The sequence below is a fragment of the Ranitomeya variabilis genome, chromosome 1 (assembly GCF_051348905.1).
Source record: "Ranitomeya variabilis isolate aRanVar5 chromosome 1, aRanVar5.hap1, whole genome shotgun sequence".
NCBI lineage: Eukaryota > Metazoa > Chordata > Amphibia > Anura > Dendrobatidae > Ranitomeya > Ranitomeya variabilis.
In genome coordinates this window covers 106929607-106954983 of record NC_135232.1, presented here as the reverse complement: position 1 = coordinate 106954983, position 25377 = coordinate 106929607, and the positions used below count along the sequence as shown (strand labels likewise).

At 42.9% G+C, this 25377-nt stretch overlaps 1 protein-coding gene across 2 annotated transcripts in view; it reads left to right on the top strand.

Moving 5' to 3' along the window:
* IQGAP2 (IQ motif containing GTPase activating protein 2) overlaps positions 1 to 25377 on the top strand; it is a 398264-nt gene that overhangs the window by 56680 nt on the left and 316207 nt on the right. The window lies entirely within an intron of this gene.

Genomic DNA, 25377 nt, shown 5'->3' with positions numbered 1-25377 from the left:
GCTGTGATATGGTGTATCCTGGCAAACTTTATATAGCATCCGGATCAGCTGCCTCATACATGATTAAGTGGCGCATGCGCACCGCGTATGGCTCCTGGAGGTGGCGACGCCTCGGGCATCAACAGCGGCATGGTGGGTCAGGAGGAACAACCTCCATGACATCAAAAGACCACGCCCAGCCGCTTACAGGCGCCGGAAGCGACGCCCCATGGAAACCACCGCAGTGGGCATGCGCACCCATGGAGCGGCCATTTTGGATGTGGGCAAGTGTAAGGGAATAGAATCTACACTGTTTAGATGGCTATTTACGGAACGTTCTCCTTAAAGAATGACGAATACATAGTACGAATATCAAATGTATGATTTAGGTATTGTTTAAAGTAATAGGAGTGGATTAAAGTGACGTGCATAGATAATGTTGTTCCTATCTAACTGTGTCATCGTACCTCACATTTATTGCGGATATGGGAGTATAGTTCAGTACTATTAAAGTGAAAAAAGTGAATAAACTGACGTGCATGGGTAATATTATCCCTATTTAACGATATCATGACGTTTCACATATATAAGTACATAGTATAAATGCCAAATATACAGTTTAGATACTAATAAAGTGGAACAAGTATGTTAAAGTGACATGTGCATAAACAGTGTTGTCCCTTTTCTAACTATATCATCAGTATACAATATAGACATATTGGGACAAACCCCCCCCCCCCCCCCACAAAGAACAGTTCCTTTACAGTGAATCTTCTTAAGGAGATTGTTCATAGCCAATATACAATTAGTGTTAGTAGCTAGGCAGATTAACATTCAAAAAAGATAACAATAAACTTGGAAAAGCAAAGGAAGTCTTTATCTAACATCAATGTTCTGTTCCCAATGGTGGTGCGCCCAGTCGTGTGAGCTACCACGCAAGTTTTCTCTCTGCAAATCTGGCCCTATCGTGGGTCACCGGGTTGTCCCACTAGGCCGCAAGTCTCTTTCTGATGTAGTCTATCAAAACCCGTTGAGCCTCCCACGCACCAATCAGCCCTCTCCCAGCCTGAGGCCCTATTCCCAGCCAACCCCATTGCTGTAGAGGATAACTGAAAGTGACGGCCCTGCTCACACGTATTGTCCTTTCACAGGCGCGTCTCGCTTGTTGCAGTCTCCTCACAGATCTTCCCATCTTGACCGTTGACTGAAGTCTCTCTTAGGATTTGAATGGAGTGCACTAGGTCTTGACTCTTGGCGGGCGATACCTGGTCTCTTAGTTTTACTCGCGTGGGGCATGAATCCTGGAGCCGACTAGCGCAGACGGAACTCTGAGTCCTCCGGTTCAGAATCCAGGCGTAGACATTCCGCTGAGGTCTGTTACGCTGGGCGCAGTGACACCCCTGGAGAGCAACTGCTCCACTCTCTTCTCTGGCACCAATTCTGCCTGCACAGGGCTTTTATATCAAGGAAGTCCTTCCTGTTGGTCACCTAATCGGGTCCACCACACAAAGTTGCAAATCCTCCATCACAATTTGGTTCTGCTTTATTTCGCCTGGTCAGCAGCTGTCAGTCTATCCTCATTAATGGCACATCTTGCAGGGGCTGTGTCATATGTACTTTTGCCCTGTCCTGTATTTGAATAATATGCCATTTGATGTATGTAACTGTTCTCTGGTTTCTATTAGCTGTAATTTATGTATTTTCTTGTGCTGGGAGTTCACCTGTAACAATGTCTCCTTCCCCCAATACTTGCAGCCCTAAGCTATAATGTAATTAAGCTTTGTCAACTAGTGAAGGAATAGCCATTCTTCCTCACAGCAGGTGGCTAGTCAAATGTACATACTACATAGACTAAGCGTAGCCGACCAGCATAGAATCTTCTGGTGGACCCAACCATTGAATAGAAGGTGTGACCCCCCACCCCCCTTCATGGGCGGATCCCAGGAGCTCAGACAATCCATTCTTATTTTGAGATCAGATGTGAGTTGATCCTAGAGGGAGAAGGAGTGGGGATTCTTAGCTGAGGCAAGACCCCATGTCCATCTGTGACTGCGGAAGCGAACGGGGCGAGACGAGCTGAGGACATATCTCGTCGTTCATGGGATTGTTTTGGGATCCCTTGGACTCGTGTGGACTATTGTTTTGTTAGCTGGCACAAGGATTTTCGGGAGGTGCCCCTGAACCTGTTCCGTTGGACTAATTGTGGACTCTGTAGATCTACCTGTATGTGTTGTTCCAGCGTTCTTGATAATAAATCTGTGGAATCATCCCTTGGCCTGTTGTCCCTTCTTGCTCTGCCATACACCCCGTCACAGGCTGATCAGGGATTTCAGTGCTTCTTATCACATATGCATTATACATACTCACGGCCAGCACCTGTTTCATGGGCATGGCCTTATTTCATACACTTGTATTGACTAGTGACGCAGCTGTCCAGTAGGTGTGGCCGACTAGATGGCGTGGCCTCACTCCATTCAAGTGTATGGCGCGAGGCTACGCCCACTAGACGGGCTTTGTCTGGAGTATGCATAAGGCCGGTGTCACACTTGCAACTACAATGCGAGAAGCTCGTGCCTCAATACCCGGCACTACCGCCGGTGGCTCGGACTGGAGCGTTCAGCTGCATAGAAATACATGGAGCCGCAACACTTCTTTCCCGAGTGCCGGGGATTGAGGCGAGAGACTCACGTGAGTTTCTTGCAATGCAGTTGCAAGTGTGACACTGGCCTAACGCATACATACCCTCCAGCCCAGCTCAGAAACCAGCGAATCCTCACAGAACACAGTGGGATTCATAACTCTGTAGAGTGACTGCACACTTATCGATTTGGACCAGACAACCCCTTTTAAAAGAGTTGCCCTGCCAATATTTTACAAAAAACAATTGCTATACAAGAAGTAATTCTCAACTTACCGATTTGAGTGCTTCATTTTTAAGATTCCAGGGTGTCTCTCAGTCTGTGTCCTTCATGCATGAGCGATTTGGCTGATGTAGTTCTTCCTGCTGTAGGCAGGCTGGGGCTACTGTCATGATCTCTGCAGGCAGAGATCATAGCAAGCCTATAGAGGGACAAGCTCTCGGAAGATGGAACTATACTGACCATGAACTAAGCCTGCCGCGCAACTAGAAATAGCCAGGTAGCATTTCCTATTTATCGCTAGATGCCCAGCTCTGGCCTAAGACCTAAATAGCTAGCAGAGGGAAATATAAGACCTGGCTCACCTCTAGAGAAATATTCCAAAGAAGACAGTAGCCCCCCACATATAATGACGGTGAGTTCAGATGAAACTACAAACGCAGCAGGAAAATAGTCTTAGCAAATTTGAGGTCCGCTTACTAGATAGCAGAAGACAGATAGTATACTTTCATGGTCAGCAGAAAAACACTAACAAAACACCATCCAGAGATTACCTTAAACTCTGGCATTAACTCATAACGCCAGAGTAGCAATCCCTGATCAACGAGAGCTTTCCAGACACAGTAACAAAACTTCAGCTGTGAACTGGAACAAATAGGCAAAACAAAACATGGACAAAAGTCCAACTTATCTAGTAGTTGTCTAGAAGCAGGAACAAGCACTGAGAGGCATCAGATAACATTGTTGACCGGCAAGAAACCACCAGAGAAATGAGCTTAAATAGCGACACCCACTACTGATGGAACCAGGTGAAACAGGAAAGAGGATGACAAGTCCAATTCCACAAGCGGCCACCGGGGGAGCCCAGAATCCAAATTCACAACAGTACCCCCCCCTCAAGGAGGGGGCACCGAACCCTCACCAGATCCACCAGGGCGACCAGGATGAGCCCTATGGAAGGCACGAACAAGATCAGAAGCATGAACATCAGATGCATTGACCCAAGAATTATCCTCCTGGCCGTAACCCTTCCAGTTGACCAGATACTGGAGTTTCCGTCTGGAAACACGAGAGTCCAAAATTTTCTCCACAACGTACTCCAACTCACCCTCAACCAACACCGGAGCAGGAGGCTCAACTGAAGGTACAACAGGTACCTCATACCTGCGCAATAACGACCGATGAAAAACGTTATGAATGGAAAAGGACGCAGGGAGGTCCAAACGGAAAGAAACAGGATTAAGAATCTCCAATATTCTATAAGGGCCGATGAACCGAGGTTTAAACTTAGGAGAAGAGACCCTCATAGGGACAAAACGAGAAGACAACCACACTAAATCTCCAACACAAAGCCGAGAACCAACACGACGATGACGGTTGGCAAAACGCTGAGTCTTCTCCTGGGACAACTTCAAATTGTCCATAACCTGCCCCCAGATGTGATGCAATCTCTCCACCACCGCATCCACTCCAGGACAATCCGAGGATTCCACCTGACCGGAGGAAAATCGAGGGTGAAACCCCGAATTACAGAAAAACGGGGACACCAAGGTGGAAGAACTGGCCCGATTATTGAGGGCGAACTCTGCCAATGGCAAAAAAGCAACCCAATCATCCTGGTCAGCAGAGACAAAACACCTCAGATATGTCTCAAGGGTCTGATTAGTCCGCTCGGTCTGGCCATTAGTCTGAGGGTGAAAAGCAGATGAAAAAGACAAATCTATGCCCATCCTAGCACAGAATGCCCGCCAAAATCTAGACACAAATTGGGTACCTCTGTCAGAAACAATATTCTCAGGAATACCGTGCAATCGGACAACATTCTGAAAAAACAGAGGAACCAACTCAGAAGAAGAAGGCAACTTGGGCAGAGGAACCAAATGGACCATTTTAGAGAAACGGTCACAGACCACCCAGATGACAGACATCTTCTGGGAAACAGGCAGATCTGAAATAAAATCCATCGAGATGTGTGTCCAAGGCCTCTTAGGAATAGGCAAGGGCAACAGCAGTCCGCTAGCCCGAGAACTACAAGACTTGGCCCGAGCACAAACGTCACATGACTGCACAAAGACTCGCACATCTCGTGACAGGGAAGGCCACCAGAAGGATCTTGCCACCAAATCCCTGGTACCAAAAATTCCGGGATGACCTGCCAATGCAGAAGAATGTACCTCAGAGATGACTCTGCTGGTCCAATCATCCGGAACAAACAGTCTATCAGGCGGACAACGATCCGGTCTATCCGCCTGAAACTCTTGCAAGGACCGCCGCAGATCAGGAGAAACGGCCGACAAAATTACTCCCTCCCTAAGGATACCTGTGGGTTCAGAATTACCAGGAGAGTCCGGGTCAAAACTCCTAGAAAGGGCATCTGCCTTAACATTCTTAGAACCCGGTAGGTATGACACCACAAAATTAAAGCGAGAAAAAAATAAAGACCAGCGCGCCTGTCGCGGATTCAGGCGTCTGGCAGTCTCAAGATAAATCAAATTTTTGTGGTCAGTCAATACCACCACCTGATGCCTAGCCCCCTCGAGCCAATGGCGCCACTCCTCAAACGCCCACTTCATGGCCAAAAGCTCCCGATTCCCAACATCATAATTCCGCTCTGCGGGCGAAAATTTGCGAGAAAAGAAGGCACAAGGCCTAATGACGGAGCAGTCGGAACCTTTCTGCGACAACACTGCCCCAGCTCCGATCTCCGAAGCGTCAACCTCAACCTGAAAAGGCAGATTCACATCAGGCTGACGCAACACAGGGGCAGAGGCAAAACGGCGCTTAAGCTCCTGAAAGGCCTCTACAGCATGAGGGGACCAATTAGCAACATCAGCGCCTTGTCTGGTCAAATCAGTCAGTGGTTTAACGACATCCGAAAAACCAGCAATAAATCGGCGGTAAAAGTTGGCAAAGCCCAAAAATCTCTGAAGACCCTTAAGAGAGGAGGGCTGAGTCCAGTCACAAATAGCTTGCACCTTGACGGGATCCATCTCAATGGAAGAGGGAGAAAAAATATACCCCAAAAAGGAAATTTTCTGGACCCCAAAAACGCACTTAGACCCCTTCACACATAAAGAATTAGACCGCAGAACCTGAAAAACTCTCCTGACCTGCTGGACATGAGAGTCCCAGTCATCAGAAAAAATCAGAATATCATCCAGATATATTATCATAAATTTATCCAGAAAATCGCGGAAAATATCATGCATAAAAGACTGGAAAACTGAAGGGGCATTAGAAAGACCAAAAGGCATGACCAAATACTCAAAGTGGCCCTCGGGCGTATTAAATGCGGTCTTCCACTCATCCCCCTGCCTGATCCGCACCAAATTATACGCCCCACGAAGATCAATTTTAGAGAACCACTTAGCACCCTCTATACGAGCAAACAAATCAGTAAGCAATGGCAATGGGTATTGATACTTAACAGTGATCTTATTCAGAAGCCGATAATCAATACATGGTCTCAAAGAGCCGTCTTTTTTTGAGACAAAGAAAAACCCAGCTCCCAAGGGAGAAGAAGATGGACGAATATGTCCCTTTTCCAAAGACTCCTTTATATATTCCCGCATAGCAGCATGTTCCGGCACAGACAAATTAAACAAACGACCCTTTGGATATTTACAACCCGGTATCAAATCTATGGCACAATCGCACTCACGGTGCGGAGGTAACGACCCAAGCTTGGGTTCGTCAAAGACGTCTTGATAATCAGAGAGGAACTCAGGGACTTCAGAGGGAATGGACGACGAAATAGAAACCAAAGGTACGTCCCCATGAATACCCTTACATCCCCAGCTCAACACAGACATTGCTCTCCAGTCCAAGACTGGGTTGTGAGACTGCAACCATGGCAATCCCAGTACCAAATCGTCATGTAAATTATACAGCACCAGGAAACGAATAATCTCCTGGTGATCCGGATTGATACGCATGGTTACTTGTGTCCAGTATTGTGGTTTATTATTAGCCAATGGGGTGGAGTCAATCCCCTTCAGAGGAATAAGAGTCTCCAAAGGCTCTAAATTAAAACCACAACGATTGGCAAAGGACCAATCCATAAGACTCAGAGCGGCGCCAGAGTCAACATAGGCGTCCGTGGCAATGGATGACAAAGAGCAAATCAGGGTTACAGACAAAATAAACTTAGACTGAATGGTGCCAATGGAAACAGACTTATCAAGCTTCTTTGTACGCCTAGAGCATGCTGATATAACATGAGTAGAATCCCCACAATAGAAACACAATCCATTCTTCCGTCTAAAATTCTGTCGCTCGCTCCTGGACAGAATTCTATCACACTGCATACTCTCTGGCGTCTTTTCCATAGACACCGCCAGATGGTGCACCGGTTTGCGCTCCCGCAGACGCCTATCAATCTGAATAGCCATTGTCATGGACTCATTCAGACCTGCAGGCAAAGGGAACCCCACCATAACATCCTTAACGGCATCAGAGAGACCTTCTCTGAAAGTTGCCGCCAAAGCGCACTCATTCCACTGAGTAAGCACAGACCATTTACGGAATTTTTGGCAGAAAACTTCAGCTTCGTCTTGCCCCTGAGATAGTGCCATCAAAGTTTTTTCTGCCTGAAGTTCCAAATGAGGTTCCTCATAAAGCAAGCCCAAGGCCAGAAAAAACGCATCCACATCGCGTAACGCAGGATCCCCTGCTGGCAATGAGAAGGCCCAATCTTGAGGGTCACCCCTGAGCAAGGAAATCACAATCCTAACCTGCTGAGCAGGGTCTCCAGCTGAACGAGACTTCAGGGACAAATAAAGCTTACAATTATTTCGGAAATTCTGGAAGCTAGCTCTATTCCCTGTGAAGAACTCCGGCAAAGGAATTCTCGGCTCAGATACCGGAGCATGTACCACAAAATCTTGTAAATTTTGTACTTTCGTGATGAGATTATTCAAACCCGCAGTTACACTCTGGAGATCCATTATTGTCAGGTGCACACAGAGCATACAGAGATTAGGAGGAGAGAGAGAAAAAAGACTGCAGCAAGGCAGACTGGAGGGAAAAAAAAAAAAAAAAAATACCAGCAGACTTCTTATAACTCTCCTTTCTCAACCTGGGTCTTTAACACTTTATTGGCCGGTCAAACTGTCATGATCTCTGCAGGCAGAGATCATAGCAAGCCTATAGAGGGACAAGCTCTCGGAAGATGGAACTATACTGACCATGAACTAAGCCTGCCGCGCAACTAGAAATAGCCAGGTAGCATTTCCTATTTATCGCTAGATGCCCAGCTCTGGCCTAAGACCTAAATAGCTAGCAGAGGGAAATATAAGACCTGGCTCACCTCTAGAGAAATATTCCAAAGAAGACAGTAGCCCCCCACATATAATGACGGTGAGTTCAGATGAAACTACAAACGCAGCAGGAAAATAGTCTTAGCAAATTTGAGGTCCGCTTACTAGATAGCAGAAGACAGATAGTATACTTTCATGGTCAGCAGAAAAACACTAACAAAACACCATCCAGAGATTACCTTAAACTCTGGCATTAACTCATAACGCCAGAGTAGCAATCCCTGATCAACGAGAGCTTTCCAGACACAGTAACAAAACTTCAGCTGTGAACTGGAACAAATAGGCAAAACAAAACATGGACAAAAGTCCAACTTATCTAGTAGTTGTCTAGAAGCAGGAACAAGCACTGAGAGGCATCAGATAACATTGTTGACCGGCAAGAAACCACCAGAGAAATGAGCTTAAATAGCGACACCCACTACTGATGGAACCAGGTGAAACAGGAAAGAGGATGACAAGTCCAATTCCACAAGCGGCCACCGGGGGAGCCCAGAATCCAAATTCACAACAGGCTACACGGTGACTTTGGAAATATATGCGTCTGCTATATCACAGCATAGCACAAGTGAATGGGGTCACATTGTGACCCACTACATACTATGACTGCGACATGCATGTTGCAAATAATTCAAGTAGCTTCAGCTTTTTTGTGACTTGGGCAGGCATTCATTGGCCCACTGGGGAACAGGTGAATCACCCTGTAGACCACTGTGCAAGAGTGAGCTCCACACCACCCTATGTGAGCATTAGTTGCCACAATACAATTGATTTACTGTATACAATGACAGCAGCTTATCAATCAAATTTCAAGATTCCCAATTTATTGCTGAATAGAAGCACAATCACATTTGTGAATGAGGGTAATGGAATATTTCCACGTAGCTGAACAGTATGCCCACAGGGCATGACAGACTGAAACCGCTTGTGGGTCTCAATGAAATCTCATTCACATGCATTATGCAGAGAGCGATCTTCAGGCAAGCAACCTGTATTGCGGCCAGAATCGCCATGTAGCCCCAGCCTAAGTAGCATGTGGCCTCTGCAGTCACCTCAGTGGTGTTGAGACATCAACAATACAGGCCATGATTAGCTACCATTGTCGCATGTCTGTGTCGGCACATTGTAGGAGCAGGAGCTCAGTTATCAGTAAAGCATTTCTACAGTCCTGATTAACAAAACTACTGAGGCAGCAATACATCTGGTTCAGATATATTACTGCATAACCAGAAAACTTGAAAATGAAGGATGGCAGAAATATTTTATTTACCTGCTCTTAATTGGTTACAGTTAGGGCTGAGACTTTAAAGGGGTTGTCTGGGACTTTAATATATTGATGACATATCCTGTCTGATCAGTGGGCGTGGAACACCTGGCACGCCCGCCGATCAGATGTTCCCGGAGCTTGACAGAATTTCTCAGTTATGGAGCTGCACCTAACCATTGTAGGAATAGTGATTTATTTGACTAGATGGCGGATGTGCAGTACCCGGCGGCGGCCACTGTGCAGTCGACGGAGTCGACGGAGCTCCAGAACTGAGAAGTTTCTGCCAACAGCAGGAACAGCTGATTGGCGAGGGTGCCAGGTATCACAGGTAATGATAGGCCATTAACGATAAAGTTCGGAACAACTCATTTTACATAACAAGAACCAATAAAATGTTTAACCAGTATGCCCATTTTTTTTCTGTGAGGGACATTTGCACCAAGGGTATTGCTATAGAGGATGCAGAGGTGGCAGTTACACCTGTATTAGAAATGGCACACGTCTAATATTCCTCATTTAGCAAGACCTTTATTTTTCAACTCCATCTTGATACTGTAATTAAATATGTTCCAGATTTACTTTCCTAATAACCTCTTCCCTGACCTCTTCCTCTTAGAGAAAAGCAAAGCAGATTGAATTACTGTACTTTCTGTAGCTTTTTTCTGTTTGCTAATAGACTGTATACTGATAGCTGGTACTTCGGGACGGCTGTACCTTCACCTTAGGTGTTGACTCGACTCTCACATAATTACCGTGTAGCCTCTGAGGTCAACAGACTCACTCAGTAGATCCTTCTGTTAATGAGAAAAGCTGCAATAATTGAAGTACCCACTTATTACTGTCTAAAAATGGCCGATAATATAAATAACGAACATCGAGTGTGGCAAGAAAATCAGCATGCAAAACATGCTCAGCCGTTTCCATGGCAATCCTAATAGGCCGGTCTAGACCTCCGCTGGCGAGCCATTCTCACTTCTGTGCACTGTTTGAGCAGAGCCCCAAGTTCACAATTAGGAGTATTTGGAAACTTTCGCAGAGTTTTCATCCAGCAATTATTATCTGCAGAAAAGCAGTGATGGGTGTACACGCATTATGTGAATGCTCATCTTGTGGTGTTGAGGGGGACTGGCATTTATTTTTTTTCCTAATTTTCACACTTTATCTTCCTGTAACATTCCCTTCTTTTCTCATGCTGTGCGTCTGATATTTCTGTGCACTGTCTCCTGAAAGAGTTTTATCTCCTTAAACTGCTTATTGCCTCATAATTCACTTGTGCACTTGTGTATAATCTGTTTATCGAGTGAGTTTCTTAAAATGGCCGTTGGCATAAGAATTTTGTTGACAAGTCCTGGTGACTTCAGTGCCGTTTATGAACAGTCTCATGTTTATGGTGCTGGTCTCATGGTCTTTCAACCACTTCCTTTGGGAGAAATATATATGGGGGGTTTGTATGCCCAACTCATTGTCCTTCTGTTAATATGCATTTACAGTGACTGATAATCAGAAATTCCTTCCTGATTATCAGGCTGTCCAAACATGTCGCTCATTCCTCACGCAAAATGCTTGTTCGTTGGGTGAAGTGATTTTTTGAAGAGGGTGTCCACCACTTTAGCATTGATGACCTGTGCTTAGGATAGGTAACCAATGTCTGATCGGTCGGTCAGACATTTGGCACCCCTGCCGGCTGGAAGTACTCACTTGAGGAGCTGCTCTATTTTCGGATAGTGGCCACCGCAGGGTGCTGCACATCCACCTCCTATTTAAATAGATGGAGGATGTGTGGTACCAAGACTTGTCCACTATCCGAAGATGACCAGTTCCACAAGTGAGTACTTCTGTCCAGTGGCTGCTGACACCAATAACAGCTGATCAGCATGGGTGCCAGATGTCTAACCCCGACCGATCAGACATTGGGGACCGATCCCAACCTTAGGTCAGCAGTGCTAAAGTAGTTTACTACCTCATTAAGTGTGCTTAAAAATCATCTTTCTAGGCAGCACATTGTCTTGTGTAAATGTGCTGCCGAGAACCATGTCTATCCACACAACGATCATATTAAAGATCGTTCTGTGCACATGTGTAGTGTAAACAGGCAATTAAATTAACACTAATCTGCTGAAATATAGTTCACATATTCAGTACTTGGTCAGTATTCTTCAGCAGTATTTGTAAGCCAAAACCAGAAGTGGGTGAAAAATGGTGACTTGTTTCTTTTCTACTTTTCCTCTGATTGTTTTATTACTGATGTGAAATACTGATCGTGTGAACATGGCCTAAGATGCAGAATGGTAAGAAAGTTATTTACTGTGGATTTCTTTTTCTTAAGAAAAGGAAAAAAAGTCAGAATGGTCCCCTCCGTTGCTGCTGGTTCTAGGCTTCTTAAATCCCTCGTTGGCCTCTACTTTCTGGTTCCTCTTGACACACAGGAAGTCACAACGCCGCCAATTGTCAACAGCAGTGACACAACTTAGCCAGTTATTGCCTGCAGCTGGTCATGTATCACAGCACGTCATCGCTGCAGCCCAAAGAAAAGCCCACCTGGGGATCGGACCACATTTTAACGGGAGTATTGGAAAATCGTATTTGGAAATCGGAGTGGAAAGTGTCACTTTTTTATGTTACATTAAAACTGCTTTTTTTTCTAAAGTGAACATTTTTAATATTTTATATTTCATACATGGAAAGTACAGTAAAAGCAAAAAGTGAATGGCAGTGGAGACAAGTGGGGAAATTACGATTTGGTAGGTATTTGGACTTACTCTTTGAAATCTGTTGGGCAGCCACTTATTTCAGAGGTAAAACTTGAAGATTCTGTACATGGGCCAACCCATTATCTGGTATGGTAGAGAGGCCACTGAGCACCAAGGCTGTGAGCACAACAAATGCACCCTCTATAGTTATATCTCATTGATAGTTCTTTCATTACACTCCACTACTAATCACCCAACCTCCAAGATGTACAGAGCCTTTATATGGCAACTATAAACTTCTGTGGGACTTTACTTTGGGAGCTTTGATTTAGACAGAATAATCATGTAATGTAGCATGTCACTGAGCACCATACTGTTCAGACTTCAGTACAAGTATTCAGCACTCGATCATTGTGGGACTATGAACTATTATACGGAGGACAGGGGCAGCAACACAGGGGCACAAGAGATAAGGGGGCCATTTCTAGCTCTAAGGCAGGTGGAATTGTCCATTATGAGTTCTGGACTCAAAAAGGCTCATATATTGTTCTTGCACAGGGGCCCCCTTCTGTCTGTGTCCACCAGTAACTGAGGACGTAGAGAAATCATATACACTGTGTTCCAAATTATTATGCAAATAATATTTCCTCATATTTTCTCTAAATTACTTATCTGAATTGCAGTCATTGTTATTTTCCAGTCATCTACTATTCGAGTATAATTGCAATGTTTTGGAACAAACTGCCTATGAAAACAGAATCTTTTAAAAAAAAATAAACACTCAAAATGCATGTTCCAAATTATTATGCACAGCAGAGTTTTCAACCTTTTTTTTTTATTTTGAACAAAAAAATGGTCAATTGTGAAGTTATAAGCATTATCAGCTTATTACAAAATGAAATCAAACAGTTTTCAAGTGAAAACTTTATTCTAGGTGATGTTACATTTGCACGTAGGACCCCTTGTTCAAAAGAAGCTTCTGAACTCTCGTCCATTGAATTTGTCAGTTTTTGGATGGTTTCTGCTTCAATTGTTTTGCATGTGGACAGAATACCCTCCCAGAGCTGTTGCTTAGATGTGAACTGCCTCCCGCCATCATAGACACTCCTGTTGATGATGCTCCAGACGTTCTCAATGGGGTTGAGATCAGGGGAAGATCGTGGCCACACCATAAGTTTGTCCTCTTTTATGCCCATAGCAGCCAGAGATGCAGATGTGTTTTTTTGCAGCATGAGACGGTGCATTATCATGCATGAAAATGATCTTGATGCGGAAAGCAAGGTTCTTCCTCTTGAACCATGGCAGGCAGTGTTGTTTTAGAAACTCCACATAGATTATGGAGTTCATCTTTACCCCTTCAGGGATCATAAAGGGGCCGACAATCTCTCTCCCCATGATTCCAGCCCAAAACATTACTCCACCTCCTCCTTGTTGGCGCCTTAGCCGTGTTTTCATGGGGAGTCCATCCTCCACTCCATCCATCTGGACCATCGAGCGTTGCACGGCACTCATCGGTGAACAAAATAGTTTGGAAGTCAGTCTTCATGTATCGTTTGGCCCACTGGAGCCGTTTCTGCTTGTTGCAGTGGATAGAGGTGGTCGACAGGATGGCTTACGCACAGCTGCAAACCTCTGAAGGACCCTGCATCTTGTTGTTCTGGGGACGTTGGAGGCACCAGCAGCTTCAAAAACTTGTCTGCTGCTATGACAAGGCATTTTTGCAGCTCCTCTTTTAACCTTACGCAATTGCCTGTTGGAAAGAGTCCTCAACTTTTCCTTATCAGCACGCACACGTGTGTGCTGGGAATCAGCTACATACTTCTTGATGGTGCGATGATCACGATGAAGTGTCTTGGCAATGTTGATTGTAGTCATGCCTTGACCTAAATACTCCACAATTTGTTGCTTCTCAGCAGCCAACACATCCTTTTTCTTTCCCATTTTGGCAAAAACTGTAGGCTGCTTAATAATGTGGAACAGCCTTCTTAAGTAGTCTTGCCTTTATTTGGACACACCTGCCAAACTAATTTGCACAGGTATCTGCAATTGCTTTCAGTGATATAAAGAGCCCTGACACACATCACCATCAATGAGTTTAAATGACAAAAAAATTCTAACCTTATCACTCCTAAACTCTATGTGCATAATAATTTGGAACACCGTGTACAATAATCTATTACAGTTAACACCACACTATTTGCTATTTGTTCGACACAGTCCCTCAATGGAATAAGCCTGCAGCTGTTGTCTGCTCCAACACATACAACATCACGTGTAGTACCTATGGTTCTGTGTTATGGAATCAGAGCCTCCTGCATACACCCAGGCATCAGCTATAATGTAATTATCTTATATAGTGTGTTCAATTACAGTAATTTTATGTCTTGTTTTATCGGGGCAGATGATAGGCGGCTGCCACACTTCAGATCATACAGGATTCTTGCAGAAGTTTTGATAGTGATGTAGTTCATACTTAAAGTTAGTCCTCCAACCATCCAGAAGATAAGGAAAAATGTCATTTTTTTGCTTTGTTACTGGGCCACTGAGGGGTAACTCGTATTCTGTACGAGTTAATTGAACTTGTAGGAGGGTGGGAAGTGAACATCCGAAGGAGTCTTAAAGACATTAGGAAACAACTTGACAGTAATTTGGGACTGTGGTACCAAAGAGGAGTTCCACTTGTGAACATCTGCTAATGTGTCAGATTCTGCCTTACAAAACCTGAACCTTTTGTAATTGTTTTTAATGAAGTTGTTCACTTGTCTGTAGCAGTTTGTTGCTATTCTTTTCAACTGTGTGTTACATTGCACACCCCCAGAGAAGTGAACTCAGCCCTGCACTGTCTGGCCTCTCTACAATTTCATCATGTCCATTGATAAAGCTGATGAAGTCAGTAAAACAGGCAGAAAAAAATCTCATTTAGCTTGTGTGGTTAATATTTCACGTGTACTTTGTAATCATTTACCATTCCCAAGTAAGAAAATGGGAAACTGATAAAAAATTGAATGTAGTGTTCAATATTGTCATAAAATGCATTTATGACATGGCAAATTTATTACTAAAAACTCATGAAATTTAAGGCAACTTGTGCTTGACATGTCAGGCAGATTGCGCTTCCTTACACAAGCATTTTGTTCAAAAATATATTGTGGCTATTTAAAACTCTTCTTCACCTCATTCCTATTTCCAGATCCATATTAAAATTCTCAAGGAAGTTGCAGATGTTTCTTAACCCCTTCCCGACATATGACATACCGATACTGGTACGTCATGGGGGAGAATGATCTCTGTGTCAAGACTCATTGAACGGGTAAAGATGGCAGCTGTCTCCGACAGCAGTCCATCTTACCTCATCGCCCAGGAGAGCAGGGCATTGAAGCCCCACCGCATCAGCGATAGCTGAGATTGGTCTGTTGTTGCACAATACATGTGAAAACGCTATAGACACAGACACACACATACACACTCTCTGCCTCCGCAAAAAATAATAGAAATAATGTCCCACTCTTCCTAACGAGCATATTCAGCTGATGAGGCGTACGGCTTATTTGCCTTCAACACGAATAGCATGGCAGAGGATGCCACATTCCTCTATTTTTCCTCCGCATCCACTTCCCCAAGTGATGAGTCCCCACGTAGTCACACCAGGACTACAAATGAGCCATCCCCCACCATTATTATGAGCACCAGATTCCTGAGTTTTGTTACCCAATACTCTCTTAAAAATTAACTATCAAAATAAAGATTTTGTAAATTTCATGGTGGCCCAGGCAAATTTGTACACCCTACAATTTTTATCCCAAAATACCACTTCCTCATTTACAATTTGGACCCCTGTCGATGTAGCAGAAATGAAGTTTTGGGGCCTTGTCCTTCACATGGGGTTAGGCTAGGTTCACATTGCGTTAGTGGGTGATCGCTAACGGACAGCGTTGCACGGCGAAAATGTCGCAATTAACGCCGTGCAACGGGTCCGTTAGCACACCCATTGACAGCAATGTAAATTTTGCCTGTAGCGCATCACTAGCGCGTGCCTTTTTTGGCTCGCGCTAGCGATGTGCCGTTCTTTTGTAGCGCGCCCGAGGTCCGTTCCCCGCTCTCGCAGATCGGGGATCTGCGAGAGCGGGGACGTTAGCGCGACCCCTAAAACGCGGCCCCTACAAAAACATTGCGTTAGCGCAATCTGCAAGCGCTAGCGCTAAACGGATTGCCCTAACGCAATGTGAACCTAGCCTTAGTGAAACAAGCCAGAACTTCTGCAATATTGGAGTGCTGATATTTTATATAACATTCCAATTTTCCACATGGCTATGTCTCGGACACGCTCTGGGGCTCAAATTTTTGCATTACAACCATAATGCACAGTGCACACCCTGAGATGACCCCAACTTTGACTGACTTTGACAGTCATTGATCACATCAGCAACAAATTTACATTTACTGAAGGGACATCTGCGTGTATGACTCCCTAATGCACTTCAGGGGGAGGCTTAGATTCTGGAAATATCTGCCCAGTAAGAGGGCCAGATACAGCATGAAACTGTACAAGGTGTGCGAGAGTACCTCAGGGTACACCCACAGATTTAAGGTTTATGAAGGTAAGGACACCCAGATTCAACCCCCTGAATGCCCCCCTGTCCTGGAGGGTGAGTGGGGAAAATAGTTTGGAAATTGGTGTACCCACTGCTAGATGAGGGTTATCACCTCAAGAGGGATGTCCTTTTCTTGACCATATAACATGATAATGGCAGCACCTCCATTGCTGTACAAGGTACCACTACACAGGTCCCCCAAATCACTGTGTCCTGGGGTGAGTAAGAACATAGAGGGAGTTGATCTCTCTAATCACTGTATATAAGCCCTGAAAGGGTGTGGCCGTAACTCGTATCGGTTTACATTGTCCATATATTAGACAGGAATAGTGAGGATTCATCCACACTGAGGTTTTTTTTATGTTGATTTTGCTTCAAAATCCCAAATAAATGACTACTTCAAATACTCTTTGATGTAGATTTTGAAACTGATTGATTTCGAAATCCACATCAGAAACATTCATGTGAACATGCCCTAAATCTACTGCAGTTTGCTGGACTGGAACTTGCATCAAGAGTTTTAATCTGCAACATAATAAGATTACTGTTTACTATTTTGGCTTTTTAAGTAACTGTAGTCCATCTGGGGATTTTTTTTTCTTTTAACAATTTTCTCTAAATGTATTCAAAATATTTCCGTAAGTCTACATAGAAGGGGAACTGCCTTTTGGATGGGCTGTAAACTGTGTAATATTCTACACTAACCACATTTTCAGTTTTGTCAAAACAACAGTTGGAAGTTCATGAATGTTTTTGTTCATTTACGTATCTCTTCCTCTTTTTGTATAGTGAGGCGTTTTTGCATCTTAAAATTTATTTTTTATATACAAGTGCTTCTCACTAAATTTGAACATCATCAAAAAGTTAATTTATTTCAGTTCTTCAATACAAAAAGTGAAACTTATATATAGTCATAACAAACAGAGTGATGTATTTCAAGTGTTTATTTCTGTTAATGTTGATGATTATGGCTTACAGCCATTGAAAACCCAAAAGTCACTATCTCAGTAAATTAGAATACTTTATAATACCAGCTTGAAAAACGATTTTAAAATCCAAAATGTTGGCCTACTGAAATGCATGTTCAGTAAATGCACTCAATACTTGGTCGGGGCTCCTTTTGTATCAATTACTGCATCAATGTGGCGTGGCATGGAGGCGATCAGCCTGTGGCACTGCTGAGGTGTCATGGAAGCCCAGGTTGCTTTGATAGCAGTCTTCAGCTCGTCTGTATTGTTGGGTCTGCTGTCTCTCATCTTGCTCTTGACAATACCCCATAGGGGGTTAAGGTCAGATGAGTTTGCTGGCCAATAAAGCACATGGGATACTATTGTTTTTAAACCAGGTATTGGTACTTTTGGCAGTGTGGACAGGTGCCAAGTCCTGCTAGAGAATTACATTTCCATCTCCAAAATGCTTGTCGGCAGAAGGAAGCATGAAGTGCTCAAAAACTTTCTGGTAGACAGCTGCGCTGACTTTGGTCTTGATAAAACACAGTGGACCTACACCAGCAGATGACATGGCTCCCCAAACCATCAATGATTGTGGAAACTTCACACTAGACCTCAAGCAGCTTGGATTGTGTGCCTCTCCACTCTTCCTCCAGACTCTGGGACCTTGATTTCCAAATTAAATGCAGAATTTACTTTCATCTTAAAACACCACCTTTAACCAGTGAGCAACAGTCCAGTTCTTTTTCTCCTTGGCCCAGGTAAGACGCTTCTGGCGTTATCTATTGGTCATAAGTGGCATGACACAAGGAATGCGACACTTGTAGCCCATGTCCTGGATACGTCTGTGTGTGGTGGCTCTTGAAGCAATAACTTCAACAGCAGTCCACTCCTTGTGAATCTCCACCAAATTTTTAATGGCCTTTTCTTCACAATCAAGGCTGCGGTTATTCTGTTTGCTTGTGCACCTTTTTCTACCACACTTTTTCCTTCCACTTAGCTTTCCATTAATATGCTTGGATTACAGCACTATGTGAACAGCCAGCTTTTTTAGCAATGACCTTTTGTGACTAACCCTCCTTGTGGAGTGTGTCAATGACTGCCTTCTGGACATCTGTCAAGTCAGCAATCTTCCCCATGATTGTGGAGCCTACTGAAACAGATTGAGGGAACTCATTATACTCTTAGAAAGCCTTTGCAGGTGTTTTTTGTTAATTATTCTAATTTACTGAGATAATTACTTTTGGGTTTTCATTGGTTGTAAGCCATAATTGTCAACAGAAACAGAAATAAACACTTGAAATGGATCACTCTGTATGTAATGACTCTATATAATGAGTTTCACTTTTTGTATTGTAGAACTCAAAATAACTTTTTGATCTAATTTTGTGACAAGCACCTGTATATGAGTGTTTAGTCTTGATAACTGTATAAACTCTGTCAGCCTTGTACAAGTCATTCTCAGTTTTTTAGTTTGTATGCTATTTAATTTGTGCAATTCCCAGACTTCACAGCTAAATGGAACATTCACAGCTAGAGATAAGCGGATTGTTTGAAATTTGAATTTCCTGGATTTGATGAATTTTCCCCGAAAACTTAATTTATGTTGAATAAATTCGCCTTGAATCACAATACCTGGAAAGCTTCTAATTGCTTGGAAAATAGGACAAAGAGATTTTCTATATAATCAATTTAAAGGTGCCTTCTCGTCTTTGATAATCGAAGTACTGCCCACCACTATACAAGGTATAATAATCCGTTTGATAAACTGTGACTGACCATGTGATGCTATAGCTGGAGGCCATCATGTGGAGACCTGCATGGCCTCGTTGAACTTCCTTGGCTTTCTCTCTGATGCTTCAGCTGAGTGATTCTATCTAATCGTATCTGAGTTGGAAATCCTATGTTACCATTTAATTTTACGAATTTTGATTCAAAGTCGAACCTGTGCATATCGATCTGCTCATCTCTGTTCACTGTTGAACAAATGTTACTACAGGAACATCTGAGATGATTGATGGTTTTCATGCAGGATTAGGTTTATATACAGGAGTGAACATTTACAATTACTCTTTCTAGGGTTGTAATTGGTCACCAGAAGATCTTTTAGTTGAGTAAATGTATGCTGGAGGCAACTACAACATCCCTACATGTTGATCACATGCTACTTTTACATTAACATAGCCATAAACATTAAAGCTAATGTTGGCTAAAGTTTTCGGTCTATGTTCATTCTACGTACATTATATTGGGGGGGAAAAAAGGATGGGTGAAAGGATTGAATTTTACATGCCAAATGTTTTTCCTTATTTGCACTGGTGTCTGGTTGTGGATTACTCCACGATTTGCATTCAGAACACATCGGATGAATCAACGTGTATATTAATAGTTATTCTTTGTAAAGAGTGTTGATGATGCCAGCATTTAGATGACCACAATTAAATGTGTATGGCCACCTTAACTTCTTTAGGATGTTTCACAAAAAAAAACTTAGTATATTGTTTCTGCAATGATACCAGGAAAGTCTGCAATGAATTTAGAGGGAGTCATTTGCTTTTTTTTTTTTTTTTTTTTATATAGCTAGAGCTCTTTCTTGAAAGCGAACCTGTCGCCAGATTTCACAACTCAAATTAGATATGTTATTAGAGAGGACTTTTCACCAATTTTAGCATGTTAAACTGGCCATATAAAAGAATAGTGGCTGCAGGGCTGGATAAATTGTTTTTTTTTCTTAATGTATCCTCTTCGTTGAGGGGATATTATCTAGTAACATTTAAATGCTAATTTTTGCTAAGATCAAAAGAGCATTAGCAGAGACTTGATTTGTCTCTGGGGGCAATGAAAGAACCTGCCCCCAGAGAATATCTGGTTTGTCTTTCTCTGTGTGAGAAATGTAATGATGCAAAGCCCTGCTCTTCTCACTGATCTTACTGTGGCATATAGTGTGATTACACGTCGGGAGAGTAGAGCTGAGTATGTGTCATTACAAACACTTTTTGCTGTTTTCATGCCAAAGCAGTCAGTGTGGGAAGGGGGGTAGAACAGGAGGAGGAGAGCTGCAAGAGGTGTTTGTAGCATCTCTACTCCTCTCCCCTGTCTATAGTCGCAGTAAATGCACTTTGACCATTGAGGAGAGCAAGGTTGTATTTTATTACAACAGTTGTTGCAGCTCTCCTCTCACGTTGCTGTCAGCTCTGGTCTACTCCATTTTCTTCCACACTGAAAGTGCTGTGAGAGGAGAGCTGTGTGTCCTTACATGTTTCTCCATGTCACACAGAAAATGCCTGGTGTCTCTGGGGGTGTGTTCTTCTTTTTTTTTTTTTTTTCTCCTGCATGATGGCACCTGTTTGATTTGCAAATGTGGTGCAGGGTAAGAAATTAACTACCTCCATAGCTCTGCTAACATCCCATTGGTCTTCATGAAAATTACCTTATAAACCTTACCAGCTGATATCTTTGCAATGGAGATTAGAAAATTAAAAACGATGTTTTATTAATTTCTGCAGCCACTGTTCCATGAAGTGGACAGTTTAAAATGTTTAAACTGGTTAAAGGTCCACTTTAAATAGATCTCAGGCCTGATGACACTGGTGTAATTATTTGAAATTCTATGTCAGAATTCCTGTAAAATCCTTTATGAAAGTTTAACATTGACAGATCTGTTGTGAATTCTGCTCTTGGGCTCCCTCCGGTGGTTGTAAGTGGTAGCGCTGCTGTCTCTGAGTCGCAGCAATTGTCAGGTGTGTTCACTTTTTGCAATTCTGACTGGGCTATTTAGTCTTGCTTGACCCTGTAGTCAGTGCCAGTTGTCCATTGTTCCTGGAGGATTCACATCCTTGCCTGGTCTCCCCTGCTTTGCTGTTCATTTCAACAAAGATAAGTTCTGGCCTTGATTTTTGCTGTCCACATGCTGTGGCCTTGTTGTTCGGTTCTTTTTCATGTTTTTGTCTTGTCCAGCTTGGTCTGTATAAGGATTTGTTTAGCCAAGCTGGTATCTCTGGAGATGCAGATATACCCTCCATATCTTTAGTTAGCTGTGGAGATTTTGTATTTTCTGTGGTGGATATTTTCTAGTGTTTTAATACTGACCGCATAGTACTCTGTCCTATCCTTTCTATTTAGCTAGAAGTGGCCTCCTTTGCTAAATTCTGATTTCAGTCTGCGTATGTTATTTCCCTCTCCTCTCACAGTCAATATTTGTGGGGGGCTGTCTATCCTTTGGGGATTTTCTCTGAGGCAAGATAGTTTTCCCTTTTCTATCTCTAGGGGGGTAATTAGTCCTCCGGCTGTGTCGAGATGTCTAGGGAGTGATGGGTACATTCCACGGCTACTTCTAGTTGCGGTGTTTAGTTCAGGGTCTGCGGTCAGTACAGGTACCACCTTCTCCAGAGTACGTCTCATGCTGCTCTTAGGCCACCAGATCATAACACAGATCTCCTTGTCCCTCCTGCTTCTGAAATGTCACATTGCTCATCTGCAGCTGACGGTCAGGCTGGATGGGGAGAGACTGAATCCACCTGTACTTCTGAGCCATTTCATTCTATAGCTGGGATAATAAAATGTTCACCTGAATATCAGAATTAAAGATTCATTCTGATGTAGATTTTCAAAATTAGTACACCAGCCTCCTCATTTTTAAAACATTTATTTAATAATGTATGGAGTTTGTATTATGATATCTGATGACTGAGCCCCTTAAAACAACAAAATACAAACTCCATCGTGATGAAATATGAATATACTGACCACGTGCATTGTATGGCTGCCCTTGATGCACCATGTGTGATTTATCTGTTCAGCATTCGTAATACAACAGGAGTCCACCGGGCCGAAACAGTCCTGTCTTCAAGACATCCCGAAGTACATATACGCCCTTTGATTCCCACTGTAAAACAAGAAGTTTAATCATGTACAGCTAAACTTCCTGTCTATTGGCCAAAATTGGAGAAACTGTGATATATTCTCTGCGATTCTGCAAGTAAACTCTTAATTGGCATTGACACTTGCACATATTTCATCATTCTCTACATAATAATTGTGAAAATTATTTTCTAAGCGGTTTACGAAAGCGAATAGGAAAATAAAGGAAACTACAGAGCTTTCAATTATTCACTTCAAAGAGGCAAAATGGGGCATTGTGCCTGTTGTTAGCGCACCGATACTTCTCAACATGATTAATTCCTCTTGTCAGTGCAAAGGTATATCATTGTGTAATTTGCTAGATGAATGGTCGCTTCATCAAATTAGGTTCTTGCTGAATACATTAACATTCACAGAGTTACTATAGTTTCTAGGAAGATCAAGCTTGGATTAAAGGGCATGAACAGAGATCTGAATGGAAACGAGAGACCTGTGCTCTTCAATGGCTTCCCAGCTACGTAGCATTAGGCTCACATTCCAGGTTTGTAGATTGATGTTCTCCTAACAAAAGTGGAAATCAAGTTTTCCATTCTATTCAATGACTTAGGGACACTTACATTCAGCTGGCATCATTTTGTATAAATACAGTCTTGTGTAAGAACATCTCTCCCGACACGTTGACCTCATCATATTCCAAGTTCTTTTAGTCATGACGGCTTCTCTACCAGCTAATGGCTTTCTATTCTTATTCTCATCTGTGAATATGATGGAGATGGGAATACTGACAAATCGCATGAACACTGTACACTAGAACCAATAGAATTTATTACCATTTAGCTACCTTTATTATCTACTGTAGACCTGGTAGACCATGCATAATCTTATTTAATGGGTTGATTAGGATAATACTTGGTTCTAAAAGCTGTGCTGTACCACATTCATTTCAGTAGACCTGAGCTGCAATTCCTAATTCATAAGAGAAAGAAAAAAAAAAAAGATTTTAAGAGCCCAAAATACATGAGAAAAATATTGCTGTACTGGTATTACAAAAAACATTAAAATATGGTAAAGCTGGGGAAAACAATCAGTGAAAAAGCGAACACCATACACAAGGGGCAGAGACAAATAATTGAGTATGTACAGTACAGACCAAAAGTTTGAACACACCTTCTCATTTAAAGATTTTTCTGTATTTTCATGACTATGAAAATTGTACATTCACACTGAAGGCATCAAAACTATGAAGTAACGTGGAATTATTTACTTAACAAAAAAGTTCTTCAAAGTAGCCACCTTTTGCTTTGATGACTGCTTTGCACACTCTTGGCATTCTCTTGATGAGCTTCAAGAAGTGGTCACCGGGAATGGTCTTCCAACAATCTTGAAGGAGTTCCCAGAGATGCTTAGCACTTGTTGGCCCTTCTGCCTTCACTTTGCGGTCCAGCTCACCCCAAACCATCTCGATTGGGTTCAGGTCTGGGACTGGGACTGTGGAGGCCAGGTCATTTGGCGTAGCACCCCATCACACTCCTTCTTGGTCAAATAGCCCTTTCACAGCCTGGAGGTGTGTTTGAGGTCATTGTCCTGTTGAAAAATAAATGATGGTCCAACTAAACGCAAACCAGAAGGAATAGCATTCCGCTGCAAGATGCTGTGGTAGCCATGCTGGTTCAGTATGCCTTCAATTTTGAATAAATCCCCAACAGTGTCACCAGCAAAGCACCCCCACACGATCACACCTCCTCCTCCATGCTTCATGGTGGGAACCAGGCATGTAGAGTCCGTTCACCTTTTCTGCGTCGCACAAATACACGGTGGTTGGAACCAAAGATCTCAAATTTGGACTCATCAGACCAAAGCACAGATTTCCACTGGTCTAATGTCCATTCCTTGTGTTCTTTAGCCCAGACAAGTCTCTTCTGCTTGTTGCCTGTCCTTAGCAGTGGTTTCCTAGCAGCTATTTTACCATGAAGGCCTGCTGCACAATGTCTCCTCTTAACAGTTGTTGTAGAGATGTGTCTGCTGCTAGAACTCTGTGTGGCATTGACCTGGTCTCTAATCTGAGCTGCTAACCTGCAATTTCTGAGGCTGGTGACTCGGATAAACTTATCCTCAGAAGCAGAGGTGACTCTTGGTCGTCTTCTTTTCCCCGGGCGGTCCTCATGTGAGCCAGTTTCTTTGTAGCGCTTGATGGTTTTTGGAACTGCACTTGGGGACACTTTCAAAGTTTTCCCAATTTTTTGGACTGACTAACCTTCGTTTCTTAAAGTAATGATGGGCACTCATTTTTCTTTACTTGGCTGCTTTTTTCTTGCCATAATACAAATTCTAACAGTCTATTCAGTAGGACTATCAGCTGTGTATCCACCAGACTTCTGCACAACACAACTGATGTTCCCAACCCCATTTATAAGGCAAAAAATCCCACCTATTAAGCCTGACAGGGCACACCTGTGAAGTGAAAACCATTCCCGGTGACTACCTCTTGAAGTACATCCATAGAATTCCAAGAGTGTGCAAAGCAGTCATCAAAGCAAAAGGTGGCTTCTTTGAAGAACCTAGAATATAAGACATAATTTCAGTTGTTTCACACCTTTTTGTTAAGTATATAATTCCACATGTGTTAATTCATAGTTGTGATGCCTTCAGTGTGAGTGTACAATTTTCATAGTCATGAAAATAGAGAAAAATCTTTAAATGAGGTGTGTCCAAACTTTTGGTCTGTACTGTACGTATAAGTGATAATAGAATGAATAGAGCTATCAAGGTATATATATATATATAATTAGATGGTAGCCCGATTCTAACCCATCAGGTATTCTAGAATATGTATATAGTTTATTTATGAAGATTTTAGAATAATAAA